At 34.5% G+C, this 23296-nt stretch overlaps 1 long non-coding RNA gene across 1 annotated transcript in view; it reads right to left on the bottom strand.

Annotated features, from left to right (window-relative positions):
• Positions 1–23296, bottom strand: part of LOC143921118 (uncharacterized) — a 607092-nt gene that overhangs the window by 530261 nt on the left and 53535 nt on the right. Inside the window, exon 2 of the long non-coding RNA XR_013261396.1 lies at positions 1155–1547. This is a non-coding gene — a long non-coding RNA (uncharacterized LOC143921118). The remainder of the gene's footprint in view (positions 1–1154; positions 1548–23296) is intronic.

The following is a 23296-nucleotide window of genomic DNA, read 5'->3' on the forward strand; positions in this document are numbered from 1 at the left end:
ATTTCCTTTTAGTACATTTTTTGTATCTTTTTTTTATAAAAGCTTCCTCTTATTATCGATATTCCATCAAATGCACAACTTTTTGCTTATTTATTTCTTATTATTTAAGAATGTATAAATTAAGTCATAATATACTCAAATTTTTTAAATGACATCAATATTTTTTATGCAGCGGTAGCTGTTGATAAGCAATTATATTATAACTAAATTTGTCACTGATGTTAGGTATTTTAAATTTTTAATTTAACAATTATTGTTTTAATCTGAAAATTGATAAATTTTGTGTTTTAATGTTTTAAATTTAATGACATGTGCATTTCAACAGTTCGAACTATGATGATTCCATTATTTGAGAGCAGATCACTTTTAATCTTACAATTAATGATGTATTATTTTAATTGAATATTGTTTATTTATTAAAATAAATATTATTACAAAATTAAGTAATAAATTTAAAAATGATTTTAAAAATACATGTCAAATGATGATCTTTTTTCTTTATCTATTTTGTATGCTCATATTATGTTTAAATGATTTTTGTTTTGTTTTCAACTGAATACAACTTATTTCATATGAAGAAAAGATTTGTAATTTTGGCTTTTATTTATTTATTTTCATTATAAGATTTTATATTACGGTTGAGAAGCCCTGCCATATAAACTAATGCAATGTAATCTGCAGTTCATACGCTCAGAAAGTTTTTTTTTTCAATTTAAATAAGAAAATATTGGATACGGTTGAGAACCCCTGTCATTTATACTAATTTAATAACGCCCGCGATGTGTACGATAAAAAGTTAATTATTCATTTGAAATAAAGTAAATTTTGGAGACGGTTGAGAAGCCCTGCCATATATACTAATGCAATGTAATCTGGAGTTCATACGCTCGGAAAGTTTTTTTTTTCAATTTAAATACGTAAATATTGGATACGGTTGAGAGCCCCTGTCATTTATACTAATTTAATAACGCCCGCGATGTGTACGATAAAAAGTAAATTATTCATTTGAAATAAAGAAAATTTTGGAGACGGTTGAGAAGCCCTGCCATATAAACTAATGCAATGTAATCTGCAGTTCATACGCTCAGAAAGTTTTTTTTTTCAATTTAAATACGTAAATATTGGATACGGTTGAGAACCCCTGTCATTTATACTAATTTAATAACGCCCGCGATGTGTACGATAAAAAGTAAATTATTCATTTGAAATAAAGAAAATTTTGGAGACGGTTGAGAAGCCCTGCCATATAAACTAATGCAATGTAATCTGGAGTTCATACGCTCGGAAAGTTTTTTTTTTCAATTTAAATACGTAAATATTGGATACGGTTGAGAACCCCTGTCATTTATACTAATTTAATAACGCCCGCGATGTGTACGATAAAAAGTAAATTATTCATTTGAAATAAAGAAAATTTTGGAGACGGTTGAGAAGCCCTGCCATATAAACTATTGCAATGTAATCTGCAGTTCATACGCTCAGAAAGTTTTTTTTTTCAATTTAAATACGTAAATATTGGATACGGTTGAGAACCCCTGTCATTTATACTAATTTAATAACGCCCGCGATGTGTACGATAAAAAGTAAATTATTCATTTGAAATAAAGAAAATTTTGGAGACGGTTGAGAAGCCCTGCCATATAAACTAATGCAATGTAATCTGCAGTTCACACGCTCAGAAAGTTTTTTTTTTCAATTTAAATAAGAAAATATTGGATACGGTTGAACATTTTGAACATTTTTGAACATTTTGTCGCTTAAACATTTTGTCGCGGGTACATTTTGTCGCGGGTACATTTGGTCAGTGCACTAATTTTCGGGTACATTTTGTCGTTGAACATTTTGGACTTGCACCAATTGTCGTGTAACCCCATCAACCAACCAAGCATAAGTGTAAATTCGATGATCTCAAAACCTAATGCGCCTACTGTATTCGCTACAAAAGGCAAACCGTCGGCAAAGTTATCTGGAAAATCCAATGCAAATACCAAAACGAGAACTTCATGTGGGAACATTTTGAAAGCACAACCAAAATCTACATCAAGGTTGAAAGCGAATATTTTAATTGCATTCACTTTAAAAGAAAGCAATTCCGACTGGACGAATATCTGAAACCTGCGAATTTACTGCTAGCGAGCAAATCCAAGGAGCTGCTGTTAAATTAGCGGATTTCGGTTTGGCAATCGAAGTTCAAATACGAATGCTAGACTTGGTTCAAATACAAAAGTTAGCCCAAAGACAACCAAAAACTCCTCCGAGGCTGAGGTTACTGTGGTCACTAAACTTGTTTCAAAAGTTATTCCAAATATATTTGTAAAATATTTGTTAAATGTGTGTAAAATATATACACATACATATATGTATGTACATGCACATGTGTATATATTAACGATGATTTAACGTTTGTTTTATATTTTTTCCGTTGCCATGGATCTCCCCAAGTGCGACCCTGTGGGAAAAAGTGCTTGCAATAGTTATAATCTACTATGTAACGCGAATACAAGGATATGTGAATGCCTTGGTCATCTGTACTTTAATAAACACAATGATGCGTTAGAGACTGCGGGTGTCGAAGCACTGCCTACAGATCTTCTATCGATTCCGTCGGAGAGTAATCATGCAACGACAGTAATCGTTCTGTTACTTTTGATTACTGTAGATTTTTCAGGAACAGAATTGAAATATCGACAGAAAGATGGTAAAGAGTCATGAAAATTAGAGGAGATTATATTTTGAATTAAAATGTACAAAAAAAATGGATTCGTTTCCGGTACCACTAGTACACATACATATAGATATGCTAAAATTCATGTAATAGAAGTGCCTTGGACGAAAAAAAAGTATATACATATAAACATACCTATGTATGTATATATATTTTCAAAATAATATTTTTGAAAAAAATGGTTTTTATATACATACATACATACCTGTGTATATTTTATATACCAGAAGGACATAGTGTAATTTAAAATTAAGTTCCATAACATTAAATAAATATGTTTGGTAACAGCTCCATAACATATAAAAAAGGCTACGTAAACGGCTACGAGGAGCGAAAACCACCATAAAATACACTCAATGACTGGGTTATTGTGGTTGAAGCCGGATCATCTTTGCCAGGATGAATGAAAAATATGTTGTTTTTATATGTATACCTATGTATATTTTAAACACCAGAAACGCCATATTATTTATGGGTGAGAGAAAAGAACGCCCCACAAAAGACACAAACAAAGGAGACATACATATTGTAAGATCATTCCAAGAAATAAATTTTACCGCAAAATCGCTTTGGTATACATTTGCAAAATTTTCCAAACGGTCAACGGCGAGAATTCGAAATCAAATGAATCGTATGCCGAAAAGCCGGAGCCGGTATTAACGATGCTGGAGATGACGATAGTCTAAGTTGGAAATTGAGCCTACATATACATACATATGTATGTACCCAGATACATGAGTACATGGCACAGTTCGCAGTTCGAACGATGGCACAGTTCGCCTTTGGGATTTGGCAAAATTAGAAGGAATAAGCTTAGTTAATAGGTAAGCTGTATAGGTATACATTATAATAAACATAAAATTATCAAGAAATATATGTGTTTAGATCGAAATCGATGTTTAATCGTGGCGCAGGACCCGTCATCGGCATGGCTCCTTGCGAAAACAATCAATCGTTCGCCGCAGCCACTCAAGACGGTTCAGTATTCATACTCTGAGCCATTAAAGACTGGAAATAATAAGGATTAGTGTGATGCCAAGCGTGTTTCGTAGCCTCAAAAAGGTATGTGTAGTCACTAGTCACACTGCTTGTGTAATGTGCTGGGGAGATTCAAAATAGATATGCGGTATCTACATACATATATAACATATCTCGGACGAGCTAACATATCTCATTTGGCAGAAGAGGAACGAAGAGGGGCATATGATGTAACCAAAATAAATATTTGCTTTTCTTATATTGCTCATATTTAATGAGAATTTTTTTTTTTTTTGAGGAAACATTACAATAAGAGTCACATTTTGGATTCTCAACAAGAAAACTTACCAATGTATTTTTACCGATATATTTAACGACAAAGTATCAATCGTCGAGTAAAAATCCAGTAAAAGGATATCTACTCGAGGGAGCCGTCGAAAGGTACGCATTCGACCAGCACAAGCCTGGTTGCCGACTTTGAGCCTCACCATGAGCGAACACATAAGCGAATTCCCCATAAGTGACAATTCCGAAGTTGGGGACGAAGAAAACTACAGTCCCGGTGAAAAGGATTGCTTATTCAACAACAAATTCAAAGTGGAAATGGCCAATAGAATATCTACAGAATAGCGCCTGATATCTACAGGACAGTTTATTCCTCATGTGAATGATATTCTGATTTGAATGTTTTTAATCAGAATATCTAGATATTGAAATTCAATTCTTATTCTGACAAATTGGAATCAGAAGACAGTGTGATTTTTTGTCTAGTCAAACATGCGATCAATCGTAATGATTTACATTCCAAAAGTGAGCAAACTTTTTTGCACAGATTCAAAGCTGAACATTCAATAATTGGCAAAAGCCACCGCTATTTGCAGTCGGATAAGTTGTAAAAAACAACTAATTACACAAAATCACCAACAAACTGATTTTGCAGGCGTCCCTAGTCCAACTATTATAATATCGCAGTATGTAAAAAATATAATATAGTAAAACTCACGTGTACAATTTAAAGAAGTTTTCCATACCTAGCGGTATGCAAAATTTTAAAACGGCGGTTTAGAGAATTATACGTCAGAAAGACTTTTGTGTTGAAACACGCAACATCAGATTTTCCGACCAAAATATTAACGATGGTGTAGATCGTCTATCTGTGTGCAGTAATAGAAATTGCATAGATGATGACGACGTTTATGACGATTATTACATTGAGCCGTCAAAACGAATTTAATTCTCAAAGAAATTATTAAAATAAAGGATATGTAAATTTGTTTAGTAGTCGTTTCAAAATATCATCATATTCAAAGTAACTTGATAGAATGAAGATATAGTAAAATGATCATACACTACCTTTTCAGATTGTTATGGCTCTTACTAGACACTTTTGTAAAAGTCTTTGCCAAATTTCGGTTGTTTGTAATAAATGAGCAATATATTATATATATATATTTATTTATCTATATTTGTTTTTATTTTTTGTAGGAAGGGTTTTTGTTAGGAAACATAACAAGAGAAGTAACGAGTCACATTTCCGACTCTCAAAATAAAAGAGAACGTCATATACGAAATGTTGACAGATTCCACACCAAAAGTATGTAGTCGGTTGGTATAGATATCGCCGTAACAATTCCCTAAAAATGACAATGCGGGAGAAGATATTGTCGAGAAGTTTGAAAAAGTATTTTGAACGCCAAAATTGCATAATTGATACTTTTTGTGCTGCAACATAACGTGCAGACAAACGCCAGGCAATTCGACGCACACTTTCAGCTATCGATTTTCGAAAATCGGTCACAATGGCAGTTTCGAATTGATGCAAGATGTGACGAGCAATGTTGGGGAAAAAGTGTCGGGTTATAAGCGCGGAATGAAAGGTGACAGGTGTGATCCTTTCAACAAAGCGGTTAGAACTGCCAGTGGGAAGGGCATTGCCAGTGTTGCGAGTGCTGTAGAAAGAGCGTTGTCTGAAGCTGCGGCTGAAGCTGTCCAACACGAGACTGCGATACGTGCCGTGCCGTCTCGACTGAAATCAATCAGATGATACAGCTTTTGGCGGAGCATTATCAAACTAATGTCACTAATGTACTTCAACCGGCTCGCTGCGATGCAGCCAGACTCAAGAATGAACGCGAACTCGTTCAACCCATTTTAGCTTCCGTGACGGCTCCCATTTCTGAACCATTCGATTTTGTCAACGACTTGATTAAAAACGATCTCAAGCGATGCCCGCCAATACAAAATGCACAATCATCAACTTCAGCAGTCACCGAAAGCTGTCCAGTTCTAAGAGTAGCCACCTCGTCAGGTTTAGATACTATGAATGAAACCAAAGTTTCCGGACATTCGTTCGGAATTCATTCGGAAGCCGCTTTGAGTTCAGAAAATATGGTTTGTGTTTTTGCTTTTGTAAAATTTGAGCATTGATTAATTGTGTTTAAATTTGTTGTTATTTTTATTTTTATATTACAGGAAGAGAGAAAAAGTAACGTGTCTAAAAATTGGCAACTTAATACTGAAAATTCAAATACTAATCATGATGCGTGACTGAAAGAAAAATTTTCATGATATGTAAGTGTCTTAAAAATAGTCAAAAAGAAAAAAAATTCTTATATACATATAGAATATTTTACATTTAAGTATGTATTTTTTTTAATATAAAATTATGAAACGGTAGGAATTCTAAATCTGCTTAAGTATTGCATGTATTTAAGGACAGTAATAGATGAATTTGACATTTAAACTATGAAATGCATTTATACACTGCCATGAATTCATTAACTTCATAAATAACCTATAAGATATTTGAACCGAGTATTGCGAGAAGATTAGTTGAAGCCGATTATATACCGTCCCCATGTTCGGTAAACTGCAATCTATGTATTTGCAATCAGTGTGATTTTTTGTCTAGTCAACCATCGGCTGGGGAATGAGTTGTCGTGGATAGACAAATTATATATTTTTTCCATTCTTTTCTTAGGCAAAAACCAAATGATCGCAATCAGACCAGAGAGCGGAATAATAATTAGGAATAGAGAAGAGATCATAGACAGAGTTTATACGTTCTATGCAAAACTTTACGAGATTAACAACGGTCAATTTCCCGCTCCGGAATCGACACACGGCCAAAGGGTTCCGGCAGTATTGCCTAGCGAAGTAGAGGCCGCGCTAAAAACTGCAAAGAACGGTAAAACCCCAGGGGAAGATAATATTCCCATTGACTTACTAAAATGTGGCGGCTCCCCCCTACATAATGTCTTAGCTAGGCTTTTCAGCAAATGCATCCAGAACCAAGCTATACCAGAAGGATGGAATAACGTAACTATCATTTTAATACACAAAAAAGGTGATAAAAGCGATATCAAGAACTACCGACCCATTAGTTTACTTTCAGCGGTCTACAAGCTCTTCACGAAGGTTATTACAGAAAGGCTGAAGAATATCCTCGACGAGAACCAACCTATAGAACAGGCAGGGTTTAGGGAAAATTTCAGCACAATGGACCATCTCCAAGTAATTGGCGAACTAATCGAGCGCGCCAACGAATATCAACGGCCATTATGCCTAGGTTTCGTATGCCGAAAAGCCGGAGCCGGTATTAACGATGCTGGAGATGACGATAGTCCAAGTTGGAAATTGAGCCTACATATACATACATACATATGTATGTACCTAGATACATGAGTACATGGCACAGTTCGCAGTTCGAACGATGGCACAGTTCGCCTTTGGGATTTGGCAAAATTAGAAGGAATAAGCTTAGTTAATAGGTAAGCTGTATAGGTATACATTATAATAAACATAAAATTATCAAGAAATATATGTGTTTAGATCGAAATCGATGTTTAATCGTGGCGCAGGACCCGTCATCGGCATGGCTCCTTGCGAAAACAATCAATCGTTCGCCGCAGCCACTCAAGACGGTTCAGTATTCATACTCTGAGCCATTAAAGACTGGAAATAATAAGGATTAGTGTGATGCCAAGCGTGTTTCGTAGCCTCAAAAAGGTATGTGTAGTCACTAGTCACACTGCTTGTGTAATGTGCTGGGGAGATTCAAAATAGATATGCGGTATCTACATACATATATAACATATCTCGGACGAGCTAACATATCTCATTTGGCAGAAGAGGAACGAAGAGGGGCAAATCAAAGGACACGTCTACAATAACGCCCTCTAATGATTTTATATTAAAGCCCTCAAAATGATTTTAAAACAATAGATTTTTTTACATTTGTAAACAACATATTATTGTATGGGCTATGGTGAATTTTTTTAGTCATATATACAAATAATAAAAACAAATACTATAGCAAATGATTTAACCAAAATAAATATTTACTTTTCTTATATTGCTCTTATGTGACAAATTGGAATCAGAAGACAGTGTGATTTTTTGTCTAGTCAAACATGCGATCAATCGTAATGATTTACATTCCAAAAGTGAGCAAACTTTTTTGCACAGATTCAAAGCTGAACATTCAATAATTGGCACAAGCCACCGCTATTTGCAGTCGGATAAGTTGTAAAAAATAACTAATTACACAAAATCACCAACAAACTGATTTTGCAGGCGTCCTTAGTCCAACTATTATAATATCGCGTATGCAAAAAATATAATATAGTAAAACTCTTGTGTGCAATTTAAAGAAGTTTTCCATACCTAGCGGTATGCAACATGAAAATTTCAGCGAATTTTAAAACGGCGGTTTAAGAATGATACGTCAAAAAGACTTTCGTGTTGAAACACGCAACATCAGACTTTCCGACCAAAATATTAACGATGATGTAGATCGTCTATCTGTGTGCAGTAATAGAATTTGCATAGATGATGACGACGTTTATGACGATTGTTACATCGAGCCGTCAATTGTATTTGAACCGAGTATTGCGAGAAGATTAGTTGAAGCCGATTATATACCGTCCCCATGTTCGGTAAACTGCAATCTATGTAACATATAACAGCTTTTAGACGTGAGAAATTTTTTTAAGATAAAAAAAAATAAAATTATGTACTAATTAGGTACATGGACACGATTGACATCTCTCGATGAATGATTCAACGCGTTCTCGTTCTAAATTTATTGGAAAAAGATACGTTAGTGATTTGAAGGTCGTCCATCGTGCCGTCGATTCGATTAGACATGAAAATGTGGCGGCAAAAAAATTTACCTAGACTATTAATGATACATTATTATCACAAAAAAGATGGAAGACTGGTGTCGATAGAGAACAAATAAAAAGTAATTAAAGTAATAAAGGTGGCCACCGCAACTCCATCACTTTGGGATTTAAATGCTACTCCCTACAAACCAGAGGCTAGCAAAAATAGCGACGTTCTTTTAATACCCATAGGGCAAAACATTTAGAAAGGAGAGCTTTCCGACAAGAACAAAGGCAGAACATAATTGCAGAGCGGAGCGTGACTACCGAACCATCGTAGAAAGTGCCAGGATCATACATATAGAATAACATATAGTTATTCTATGTCAATAGCCAGGACGATACTTCTTACTAAAGAACTGTCAGAGAACCATATGAGGCATGGGTTGGAAAAGCTTCAGACCTAAATAGCAACCGGTGAAGAGGCTCCTCAAAGTATCGTAATAGCTACTCGACAACAATACTCATTGCCAAATGATGCCATAGTTTCTTGTAAGTTTAATCAGCTTTATAAGATAGAGCCAATAACGCCGAGTATGTGGGAGAACATTTTGAAAAATATTCCGTAGTTGTGTGTCTGTGGCTTTTAAAATTTCCTGCTGCCGGTGAAGCAAATATTAAAATTGGTAGCCCAACAATTAGGACGTCCAGGAGGACGAATCATATTTTCCAATGTAGTAGCGAAAAAAGAACATGTGTGACGAGGACAATTAGCTGATGTGTGTTTAGACACTCCTCTTTGTAATGGATATACCCACAACCACGTAGTATGGATGGTCTCTAGACTGGTACTCAAACTCTAGACTGGAGTATAAAATTCCTTAAAAAAGACAATGCGCGATAAGATACTGTCGAGAGGATAGAAAAAGTATTTCGAATGCCACAATTTGCAGAAATTTTTTGTCTTGCAAAGTAACATTTTCCAAAATCGCTGACAATGGCAGTTTCGAAATGATGCAATATTTGACGAGCAATCTAGGTGAAAAAGTATCTGGTTACAAGCGCGAATGAAAGGTGACAACCATATTAAGATATGTAGTACATTAAAAGTACCAAAGACCCAATGACACGTTTCAATATTACTTTTATAATGAGCTGTTCCCACTATGTGGATTCACACAGTAGATTTATATATAGTAATAGTAATATAATTGGTCGTATTGGCGTCTCACGATTTACGAATCGATTTACTAATATGCAGGTAACTGTACATTTCATTGTACAAATTAATCACAAAAACTTTGGAAATAAAATAGTCCACACGTGAATGGGTGCGGCGCCTCGCAGATGCCAAATGTTAAAAATGAGATACATATGACTACAGTGAATTTCCCAGAGAGTCTGGAAATGATGATGATGAAAAAGTTCCATTTGTGGCTCGGCATGATACTATGTAGATGTGAATGTTATGCCGAGTTTCCAGGAAGTGCTCCAAACGGTTATAATAACAATTTTTCTTCCTATACATTTTCTTCCTTCAAAGTCGTTTGACATTTACACAAAATAGGTAGGATGTTTGTTTTCAAAAAATCCCCAATTTAATAAAAATACATCAATCACGCTTGTGAGTACATACATAGGTGCGGCACCTCGCAGATACCAAATTCTAAATTATAAAAGAAAAATGCAGCGAATTCACTGGAGAATACGATGAAACGATGACAATGATGGACGTGTGTCGTTTTTGACGTACATACAGCGATGGTACAAACCTCATCACGAGCGAGAATGCATCGGCAGTTCTGGATCGGCTGGCAGTACAGGTTAATTTTCAGGAAAAGACCGCCTTTTTTCCGGTCTCCTTCTGGTATCAGAAACGATCTGAAATAGAAACGTCAATCAAATGAGTACAAAGCCAAAGTCAAACACACAATTAAGTTTAACAATATTTGGACTTTCGAAAATACCTGGTGATATTTGGATACAACTTCGGGAAATTTTATCAGCAGTTCAGGATCGGCTAGCAGTACAGCTTCATTTCAGGAAAAGACTGCACTTTTTCTAGTCTCCGTTTGTTATCAGCAACGATCTGAAATAGAAACGTCAAATTTTTCAAAAATTCCCACCGTCTTTATGATATAAATGATTGAAAAATATAAATTCAAATAATTTTTTTAAAGTGAGATAAAATCTTAAAATATTCCCATCATCATTATGATATAAAAATTAAAAATTTTGTTGTATGAACAGATTGGTGGCCCTAGTCAAAAAATTATCATATTTTTAAGTTTCCAATAATTTATAACTAGTCACCGGAGCCTGAGGGGGCCGTGTATTGTTCAAAGGTTGTAAATGCATTGTTAAAGGTTTGCCGATCCTTTTTACAAAGGATTTACAACGATGGAACAATGGATAGCACTGTGACTATCCTACCTCTATTTATAACATAAAGGTGATGGAAATATTTTTTGATTTTTTCTCTTAAAAAATTTCTTTGTATAAACAGGTTGGTTACTCTAGTCCAAAAAAATATTTTATTTTAAATTTTGTCATCATAGCATAAAAACGATGGGAATATTTTAAAATTTCATTTCCCACTTGAAAAAACTAGACCAAAAATTTATTTTATTTTAAATTTATTTTATTTTAAACTTATTATATTTTAAAGTACATATTTAAAGCTTAAAGACAATGGAATATTTTTTGGATTTTTTTTCTCACTTCGAAAATATTTTCCTAAGAAAAAAGGTTGGTTACCCTAGTACAAAAAATTTTATGTTTTAAATTAAATATATAGTTTTACTAAACGCCGATAGATGACACTATAATAGTATAAAAAATCACCGATAGATGGCGCTTTCAATAGTTAAAAAATTGTCAATAGTATAAAAAATCGCCGACAGATGTCACCATAAATAGTTTCACTAATCGCCAGTAGATTTCACGGCGCACCAACATCTCAGCGCCGACCTTTCGGCGCAGACAACTTAGCGGATGACAATTCAGCGCATGAACTATTGAGCGCAAAATCAATTTTTTCAATAAGTTTCAAATGCGTTTTCAAAAATAATTGCTGTATTGAAATTGTCGGTCATATCTACATGATACTTTCATAAATGCGAATAAATTTTTTTGTTACTTTTCGTGCTTTGAAATATTACGCAAGCAGGGTTTCTCAACTAAGGCCGCAAAAATTTATTTTTAAGCAGGGTTTCTAAACCGGGCACAAAGGCACAAAGAGTATCGAATAAATTTATTCGCATTTATGAAATTATCATGTAGATATGACCGACAATTTCAATACAGTATTTATTTTTATATTTCGAGGCATTCGTCGAAGCGCGCAAACGACACGGAAAGGAAACGACGCCACAGTCGAGGGGGATGACGAGACGCGATTCCAAGGTCGCGGTGGCTCTGATTGTTTGGTGGCAAATGTGCAATCAATCGACGAGCACTTGTGCAATCGATCGACGAAAGCAATCAATCCACGGCAAACGCGACCAACCGATTGAAACGCGGCAACAATGGCTATTTTCCATAACCAGTTCCTAAATAGCAACCACGGGTTGCAATAAAGGAACTGGATATGGAAAATTCGAAAATGTCGGGTGTAGATATCGGTAGTGTGAACGTAGCCAATAAAGCTACAATAATAGCGTTGGGGGAGGGGAGGGGCGGGGAGGGGCAGCTCAGGGCTCAGCGTTGTGCACTCACCGCGATGGCCGTACCACTTCTGCCGGAAAATGGCGGCGAACATTGCGATCTGCATTAGCACAAAATGTAAAATGCGATTCTGCCACTAGCCGGATCAGTGATGCGCGGATCGCGTGGTAATATTGATAGAGAGAGAGAAACGGAAAGGAAACGACGCCACAGTCGAGGGGGATGACGAGACGCGATTCCAAGGTCGCGGTGGCTCTGATTGTTTGGTGGCAAATGTGCAATCAATCGACGAGCACTTGTGCAATCGATCGACGAAAGCAATCAACCCCACCCCACGGCAAACGCGACCAACGATCGAAAGGGCAACAATAAAGCTACAATAATAGCGTACCTGCGGGGGGTTGGGGGTGGTGGTGGGGGGGGGGCGGGTAGCGGCAGCTCAGAGCTCAGCGACGCGCACCCGCCGCGATGGCCGCTGCACTTCTGCCGGAAAATGGCGGCGAACATTGCGGTCCGCATTGGCACGAACTCAGAGCTGAGAGCCCAGCGACGTGCACTCACCGCGATGGGCGCACCACTTCTGCCGACTGCGAGCAGCGCTTCCGATGTAATGGCTGGGAGTGGGGGTTCACCCACGGCGATAGCGATTGGTCGAATATGCGAACGACGCAGCTCATTTCGACGCACACGCCAACACCACTAATCGACATGCCCGTACACTAGGGCTGCCATAAGTGTCGGAGCACCGACGGGGACAACCCCCTTAAAAAAAAAACAAAAAAAAAACATTTTTATCGATATTCATAGCTGTATTTTGAAAAAAATACACAACATTTCAACACAAGTAATTGGAACTAAACAAAAATTGAATTGAAAGAAAAATTTAAAGATTGATAATAGGTTTTTTTTGTGGAAGCGTCTGTACCAAATCTAAAATAAATAAATATAGATAATTGGACGATTCAAATACATTTAACTAAATGAAACCTTACATTAATATTTTATTTCATGTACAGTAGCCTATTCTTCTATCGCCTTCACTCTTCTCTGATTTCCGTGACTTCATTATCATCGCTCTTCTTTGCCCAATCATATTTTTCCGATGTTTTCGTTTTTTGAAGTAACTCTTTTTCCCTTTTTATATAATTATAGAATTCAATGCATGACATTTTATAATTTAAAGTACATTGAATTATGCTTTTTACTATGTCAATAGAAAGCGAATTGCGCTCATCTGTTCATTGATTTTTAATTAATGACAACACACGTTCAACATGTGCATTGTGCGGTGGGATGGCAAACAAGTATTGGCACATTTTCCGTAGATTAGCTTTTCTTTCTGTCTCTTCAGTTTTTTTGAAATAATATAACCATTTATCATGCACATCTTTCGTTTTCCATTCTTCGGCTTTTTTATTTTCGATAAATGACTTCATATACTTTACTTCCTCATAGATTGAATCCGTGAACAATATTCCCATTTCACTTAAATAAGCAATAGTTTTTTCAACATGTTCCCATTCGGGTACTTCATGGAGAAGCATCCATGAAAAAACATCATATTTCGCCAGTGGAACTGATCACTTTGCCAAATAATTAATTCTAACGTTGTAAAAAATCTCTACATCTCTTTCAAATGCTGCTACTTGTGTCGTCGTAATGTCCATGTATTTTTTCAGTTTATTGTATGCCTGGGTTGCTTGAATACCTAGATATTTACTATTATATTTACTATTTATTGAAAAACTTACATCAAAATATCAGTCCTCTTCGATCAGAAACAAACAGAACAAACGGATATTATCAGCAGACAGTGAACAAACTGCGAGCGCTTCATACTTGTCAGTGTCATTGTCGGTGTTGCCAGCTGACAAAATTGGGCAGTGGCCGGCAGTGGGCATCCGCCGCTCTCGTTGTCGGTGTTGCCAATATGAGCGCGCGTATCCATATTAGATATTAGGTTCGTTGATTACTGGTCACAAATTACTCGTCACAAAGTCACTAAAATCTCTATAAGGGAACATCTGGCAGCCGAAAAGTCCATCATACTAACGATAACTATCATAGTAACGAGAACTTATATTGTGTATTCGTGATTTTCATGACAAAAATTGTCTTTGTGACCACCCCAATGTGACGAATAGTCCAATTACCTAGATATTATGTGGGTACAATTGTTGACGTGTAAACGTCTTTCCTTTTTGGACCACAGTATAGAGAGTGCATCCTGAGATTTCTTGGTTCAAAAGGTCTTGTTCGATAGATATTAAAAAATAATTGAATAATTTTTTTAAATGTCTAAATTTTGAAATTGACGGGGACAAATGACTCTCGGACTGGGACACCAGGACACAGACATCGAAACTGGGACATGTCCCTGTCAACGGGGACGTATGGCAGCCCTAGCCGTACACGAAACATACCCGTTGGTACATACCTACATACATATGCATGCACATATGTCTCAAATGGCCTTTTACTTTACTTTACGAAAACGCAAAAATACCTCTCCTGTACGTATCATATTATATATGTATGTAGATATTTGCTGTGCATAATCAACACATCGCAACACAACACATTTCATTCAAAATAAGCACTGCGGTGTTGCAATACGGTCTATTTGAATTTACTGATTATGTACAGCGCAAGGGACTTCATACAACTGAAGAAGAGAAAGGGACATGCACCCACCCCATTGCGATGTTGATGTTGGAGACATTAAACATTCGTGTACAATAGATAATGCTTGAATATCCAGCTAGATACAATATTCAATATTTTCATATTACATTTTACTCGGCGAAACGACTTATACTCAGCAAAGAGTTTCCAGACAGTGTACACGTACCCAGACAGCGGTGGTTAGTCTTTTTACGTGCGCGTGCAAAATTTCCAAATATTGATTTACTTGAGCGTCAAGCGTGTCAAGGAATTCAAGGAATAACGAACAAAATGAAACCTTCAATCCTTCCCCCCCCCCGCTTTTTCCTTACTAAAAAAAAGTTGTATAGTTGTAATATAAAAGTTGTATAGTTGTAATATTAAAAATCAAATAATAATTAACAAATATTCTTGCTTGTTGAAATTATGATGTATTTTTTTTTAATTTTATAAAAATTTCCATAATGCACCCTCGTCAACATCTTTGATTTTGCAAAACCCGTGTTTGTGTGTCAACCAGTGGCGGACGGTGGGTGTTAATACCGGGTGTGCTGTGTATGCCGTAGGGCATAGGGTATAAAATTAGCAATTAAAAAAAAATACTCGTTTTGCATTACAAAAATGTTTAATTTATTAGTTATTTATACATAAGTTCAATGCGACGTTTCTGAGACATAAACTTTTCAATCACGTCTGCATAGAATGTGTCTTTCTGTTTTAATTCCACCAATAACTTTTTTTCTATTGAAATTAAGCTAAGGCCACATAATCTATCTTGACCTTGCGTACCTCTATAGCAAGTTTTTATTCTTTTCAGCGCCGAAAAAGAACGTTCTGCTGAAGCTGTACTGCTTGGTATCGTTAATATTAATTCTCTCAGCTTAAACACCTCTTTAAAACCAGATTCGAGGTTATTTTTTGTCATGAATTGTATTAATTCATGAACAGGTTTCTCTGAAAATTCAGAGCTGGAATATAGCACAATGAGTTCGTTTTTCAATCGAATATAATCAAACAGTGATCCATAAAAATCTTTTAATTTATTAATTAAAACATTTGGAAAATTTTCTTTATATTCGTCATATTTATCATTACAAAGAAGGTGAAAATATTCTAATTTGGAAAGTGAAGAATATCTACATTCGACTTGTGCGATTATGCTATCAACTATTTTGAAATATATGTAATTGACGAAATGAAGTTTTATCTTCTACTTCTGAATAATTTTTTAATCTTTGTGGCCTACGATTATGATCATCATTTTTTTCATTTAAATAATTATTCCATAACATTTCAAAATTATTATCCCTTTCGTATTTCAGTTGCTGCAAAACATCATTAATTTTTTTACAACAATATAAAACGTCCGAAGATTTAGATTGAAGAATGTTATACAAAACATCAGTTATTCCAAACAGTTTTGAAAAAAATTGAAGAAGTTTAATTGTTTGAAAATCCTCTAAAAAGCCTAAAAATCCTCGTGCTTTTATAACAGTATCTGTGTCCCATAATTCACAATTTTCTATAACATGTCGAAAAAAATCTGTAAATTGACTTCTGTATTGTTGTACTGTGCTACTTAAACGAGATGTAAAATTCCACCTTGTGGGTGAATACTCTTTTGGAAGATTTTGAAAAGTATGTAGACAATCCATTTAAAGTTTGAAAAAATGATTTACTTTCTTTAATATCAGAAAGACCTTGCTGCAATACTAAATTCAATACATGAGCATAACAGTGTGTAAAAAGAGCAAAAGGATAAGCATTGAGGACTTTGGATTGCAAACCATTTACGTGTCCACTCATTACACTTGCTCCATCATAAGTCTGTCCAACCAATTTGTCTTGAATTTTAAATTCTTCAACTATGTTCACCACGTGACGGAATAGACCATTAGATGTTTTATCAGCACTAACGTCTGTAAAACTAATAAACCGTTCATGTACATTGCCTTTACATACAAAACGTAAAACTGTTGAGAGCTGTGATTTTGTCATTATATCTGAAGTTTCATCGAGAATAATAGCAACAAAACTTGCTGACTCTACTTCATTTTTTATATGAACTTTAATAACATGAGCGATTGCTTCGATTATGTCATTTTGTATACTTGGAGAAGTACCACGAAAGGTAGTAGCAGTATTTAAATGAGTATCTAAAACAGAATCATATTCTCGAAGAGCATTTAGATATTCAATGTAATTGCCTTTGTTTACGGAATTACATGACTCGTCGTGACCTCGCAGGGACAGTTCTTGTTTTCCTAGATAGATTATTGCGTTAATAATTCGTTTTAAAACATCTCTATTTTTATTTACTTGTTCATTATGTCGACTTATTTCGGCTTTACGTTGACTGTCAATTAATACGTCGATTCGTTGTTTGCCAAACATTTGTATGGAAAGAAATGATTGAACGTGTGCCTGCGATCCTTCGTGTTTCTTCAGTGCTGCTGTCAAATGGTTGAGATCAGCAAATCCTTCTTTGTTCCACACATTAATATCTTTGGAGAACAATAAACATGGCCAGCAGAAAAGTTTGGATCGAATTTCACAGCCTGTAATCCATTCGATTTTTTTATAATTTGAAACGCAAAAATGTCTAGTGTAAACTTTTGTTTTTTCTTTATGCAAACTGGATAAATTTGGAAGAGACGGACACGGTTTCCCATCTTTAATTATTTTTAATTTTATCTCAAAACTTCTATTTGAAAACGGAATAGTTAAAATGTCTTGAACACTGTTAGCCATTATTAGTTATTAGAGGTATGACTGAGATACGAATGACCATAAAAATACGAATGTGCGAAAAAGTACGAGACCACGTGTCGCATCGCATTCGGTCAATTGCCGAGTGGTGCGGTGCGGTGCGGTGCGGTGCGGTGCGGTGCGGTGCGGTGCGGTGCGGTGCGCGGTGCTCTGAAGTCGTAGCACACCGTACGTCTTAATATCGCGAACAAACCTATACAAGCGAATATCCGCCTGCACACTCCAACCAAACCCACCAATTTGCTGCACGGCATAGGTATTCTCTCGTCGCGGCGCACAAACTACATCTAACATCACACAACACGCTGCAGACTGCACACCACACCATACACCATACATTTAGCGCACGCGGTAAATACACCATACACATCAATGCCTGTTTATACAACAACACATTATTTTGTATTAAAATACTACTTTATGTGGTCTTTGGTTTTCACGGGTGTGCGCCGCACACCTAGCACACACCCAATATACGCCACTGGTGTCAACAGCAACATTTTCTTTTAGCAACACTAAACCATGTACACATATGTATACACAGTGGCGGACTGGCCATACAAGCTAACATGCCCGATGGCACGTGGGCCCCACGATCTGTTAGAAAATAGGGGCCCTCAGTAAAGTTAAATAGCTTTTTCACTATTTCATTTTACGTGTGTAAAAATGTACAGGATATTGCACTTCGGGACCTAAAGTTTGGGTATTTCAACAAAAGAAACTTCTTACGATATACAAAAGCAACTAATACCTGCTTTAATAGCCCAAGGATCGGTTAACTTTTTTTATTAGGCTCGAAATGTAAGTTTCAACATTTGTGTGGGCCCTTTTGTCAAGCCCATTTCCAACCTCAAGATTATGTATATACCTATTAACCTACATATGTAACAAATACCTACTGAAATAAAAATGGGAATATACAAATTTCCGTGAATAAAATAAAGTAAATTTCATAAAACAATTTTGATACTCATCATCAACCAGCGATTTAAATTTACTTCATACTTTAAAAATAACATTTGATTATACTTCGACAATATAGTAAGATTTAAATACACAATTTTAAATAGTTTCCGAATATAAAATTTATTCCTAATCTTGCCCCCTCCTCAAAAGCCCGAGTTTTGATTAATATTAATCGAAAATATTATGCATTGTTTTCTACCGAAAGTAAAAGCCGCTTTTGTGCCACATTATTTTATGATGCATTCTATTTACCTAGGACAAGGGTTAAAACGAAATATACAATGTAATTTATAGATCTATTTTGCTTTTGCCATTTTTATTGCACCTAAATTGAAAACGAAACTCTTTAAAGCGACTTTTACCCACGATATTTCGAAAGAAACCAGTTAAAACCGTTGAAAATCTATTCCAAAGATCTGTCGGTAACTTTGTACGATTCTCCGGCAAACCTTTTTATTTTATTGGCTAAATACGACTTCGAAAATTTCAATATTATCCTTTTATTTTCTTCGAAGTGGCATAATCCAAAACATATGTTTTCTTTTTTACACATTTAAAGCAACTTAATATCGTACAATTTACTTTAGTTGTGTTTCGAACTAGTACTATTCAACATCTAGTACAGCAGACAAGGCATAATTACAAAGTGTTTGTGAGAGCGGAAACATTCAGAATTTTATATTATTTTATAAAATTCACATTGATTTAAGGTAAGTGATTTTTTTAATTTTTTCATTGTTTAATTTTGTTTGTTTTGCATAGAAAACCAAATTACGGAATACAATAAAATCTCTCAAGGGTAAAAAAAACTATCGATAACAATAAAAAAAGGAGTTTGATGTTGGAAATTTAGACAGCTTTAAAAAAAGTACTAAAACTTTAGATATACCTATATTATATAACACATTAACTTGCTGTGTCGTCGACAGCCACTGAAAAAGTGTTCTTAAATTCGCTCAAGTATGAGTTTTGATCTATTTAATGCGTTGATATTTTAAAATTTAAACAACATTTTTCGTGTTAATGAATTTCAATTTCTCCCTCGCACTCATACGCGACAACGTTTTAGCGGATGTTTGTTTTAATTCGATTGAAATTCACGTACCGCTCGAATTATTACGTTTAGATAAAAAAAATATATTGAGAAAAAAAAACCAATCCCTATAAACGTGTTGAAATAAAAAAAACTGTCCAAATGAACCCATAACAGCACGGGGAAAAGTTGTGTAAAAATATGTATTTTTGACTTTAGAAATTCGCTAGAAAATTAAGTATTTTAAAGCATAAAAATATTACAATCAATAGAAAAAATATCTAGTACAGGGTTTATTATAAGAACTTTTTAATTCTTCGTATTGATAAGGATTTTCGTTCAGTTACAATTATTTTTTTAATTGATGTTAATTATAAATGCTTTTATATGTAAAATAATCAATGGTACTATACAATATTATGTTTTTGTAGTTAATATATGTATGTTCAATTCATCATCCAAGACGGTTTTATTTTGAATTATTGTATCTAGATGTAAATAGAATACAATAAAATCTATGTTCGCAAAGTTTTTCCAATATATATACATATGTAGGTTCAGGATGTGAATGATTCCAAATGATAAGCGTGGATGCGGTTAAATACGCTTTATTTTTACATACCTCCTTTACGTTTTTACGTGTATCGTCGAGCGACCCCAAAGGGGAAGTGTTGCACAACCCACGCTATGCCTCAAATTTTTTTGTGAATATGAAAAATTGTAATGCTTGAATAAATTCTCCGCAGTGGAATCGAATATCGTGGCAAGTGTTGTTAACTGACATTTATTTGGTCAACTTACTAGAGAAAAGCAAATTTAATAAAAAAAAACATTGCCTTCACGATAGTAATTTTTAGTAATATTTTATCGATCAATACTTTAACTTAATTTGAAAAAAATTTAACTGTTATGTTTTCTCTACGATATGCTATTTCAACTGCAAAGTTTAATTATTTATCGATTTTTGGACATAATCTCAATTCGATTTCAAAGGCAAATCGTATCCGGTGAAATTGAGCCGGAGATCGAATTTTAATTTTAGTTTTTTTGATAATTCTTTATATTGAAAATTTATTTGCCGCATTTTTTCGATTTAAGTTTCTATTTAGTTAATGAACTATTTCCTCACGTCACATTTGTAATACATTTTTGCAATATTTTTAGGGAAAAGAAAGGAAATATTTATTGTAATATTTATAAACTCAATAAACTGAAAATAGAAAGCGATTAAGTAAGTCTGCTTCTCTTAATATTGGGTATCCTACCCAATACGATTTAATTTTAAGATTTCACCAAAGCACTATAAAAAATCTCAAAATAATAAAATGAGAAGAAAAATTATATACATACATACATATATACATTTATTTAAAAACTGCACTCTCTAAGAATGAATCCAAGGGCGGTCCAGGCTTTAGATGTGTAGTGGGAAGTCCAGTATGTATGTAGATAAGTCGTGAAGTGATAAATCCAAGGACGGCCAGGTCGTAGTTATTATGTATACGTAGCAGTTGGTTCAATAGTTAGGAGTCGCGAATTAATAAATAAAAAAACAGATCGGATGAAATTTGATCAGATAATGGATGAATGTCTCCAACGAAAGTTGAAGTAAGACTAAATGTACTTTACCTATCATATCTCGTAAAAAACGAAATTGTGGTTTTTCCTTTATTTCGAAAAGGTAGCGAAAAGTCCACTTTTGCTAAAACGTATTTTTACTAATCATTTTTGTCTTCCGGTGCATAAATATGAAACTTGCTAAAATTGTTATTTTGACATGGGTATTATTGTCAATTGCAAGATCATCTATTCATAACATAAATTTTTCTATAGACATGACAATTAAATAATAATTATAGTTAATTGTTGATTGTTCGCTGCGTAAAAAAATGTATTACATGATGTTTTCCAGGTATCGAGACACCCTTATTGTGTAAGCAGGTAAATCGATGCAAATGTTGGCCATTTAAAAATAAACTGATAGCATCATAGTAGGATCATCCATAATACATTTTGGTATATTCCCTTTTTTTTAAAAGTTTGGTAAAACCCATGGGGAATATAAAATTACATTTAGAGGCATTTACAATTAGCATCAGTTAAAAAAATAATTGTAACCATACGAAATCCTTAATCCCGAAAACCAAACAATTAAAGGGATAGGCTCGTTATATTCATTGAATTCGTTTCAAATATTGGTAACTTTTGCATATAAAATTATGTAGTTCTTTGATTCAGATACGAGGTGTTCGATTGAACATCATTTATAATCTTCTTACTATACCATAATAATTTAAATATTTAAAAGTCAATTGACAACACCTGCCATGGTAGTCGATTTAATTGTGGATTCAATCGTTTTATAATAGTCTTGGATGATGAATTGAACATATATTAACTACAAAAACATAATATTATATAGTCCCGTTGATTACAATGTTCGACAAATGACGACTTTTTTTTGGTTCAGAGACGAGATATGAGTTTTCTTATAGATCTATGCCCAATGAACACGAATCTGGTAATAAAAAATGTTGATTGGCTAGAGATTCGGAGATATATGTGTTTTTTAAATCACGCGATTTTTCTATATCTTGGTGTTGTTCGGTCGATGTCTCAAAATCTGTCAATTTCCTGTTCAAAATGATTTAAAATTCAGCACACTTCCGATTAACCCTTTTAAACGAAAAAAAAAATAGTGTGGCCAGAACACTATCTCAATAAACATGTTTCAATAGAAAATACTCAATATAAAATAGTATTAACAATGGGAAAAAATCCCAAATGAAAATACGTACTTTTGACTTTTGATTTGAACTGGACGACTATTTAGAGAGATTTGAAAGCTGAAAAGTACTACAAATGAAAGATAAAATACCCGACTATAGATTCCAATATTCATTTTGAACAGTAAATTGACAGATTTTGAGACATCGACCGAACAACACCAAGATATAGAAAAATCGCGCGATTTAAAAAACACATATACATATGTATGTATCTCCGAATCTCGGGCCAACCAACATTTTTTATTACCAGATTCGGGTTCACTGTAAATATATCTATAAGAAAATTCATATCTGGTCTCTGAACCATTTTTCGTGTAGAGCAGTGTTATTTTACATATAAAGAATTTGTAATTAGCATCGATTAAAAATATAATTATAATTGAATGAAAATCCTTATTAATACGAAGAATTAAAAAAATCGTATAATAAACCCTGTAAAAACAAAAAGAGAAGAAACTGCTTTGCAAAAATATAAATCGGTTTTGATTTTCAGATATATTACCCCTATTAACATGGAAAAGAGAAGGTATAAATCTGGATCACTAAAACGCAAAGAACGCCAAGAAACAAAAAAACAGAAGTCAGCCAAGTATTGCAGATC

Source organism: Arctopsyche grandis, chromosome 2 (genome assembly GCF_051622035.1).
Source record: "Arctopsyche grandis isolate Sample6627 chromosome 2, ASM5162203v2, whole genome shotgun sequence".
Taxonomy (NCBI): domain Eukaryota; kingdom Metazoa; phylum Arthropoda; class Insecta; order Trichoptera; family Hydropsychidae; genus Arctopsyche; species Arctopsyche grandis.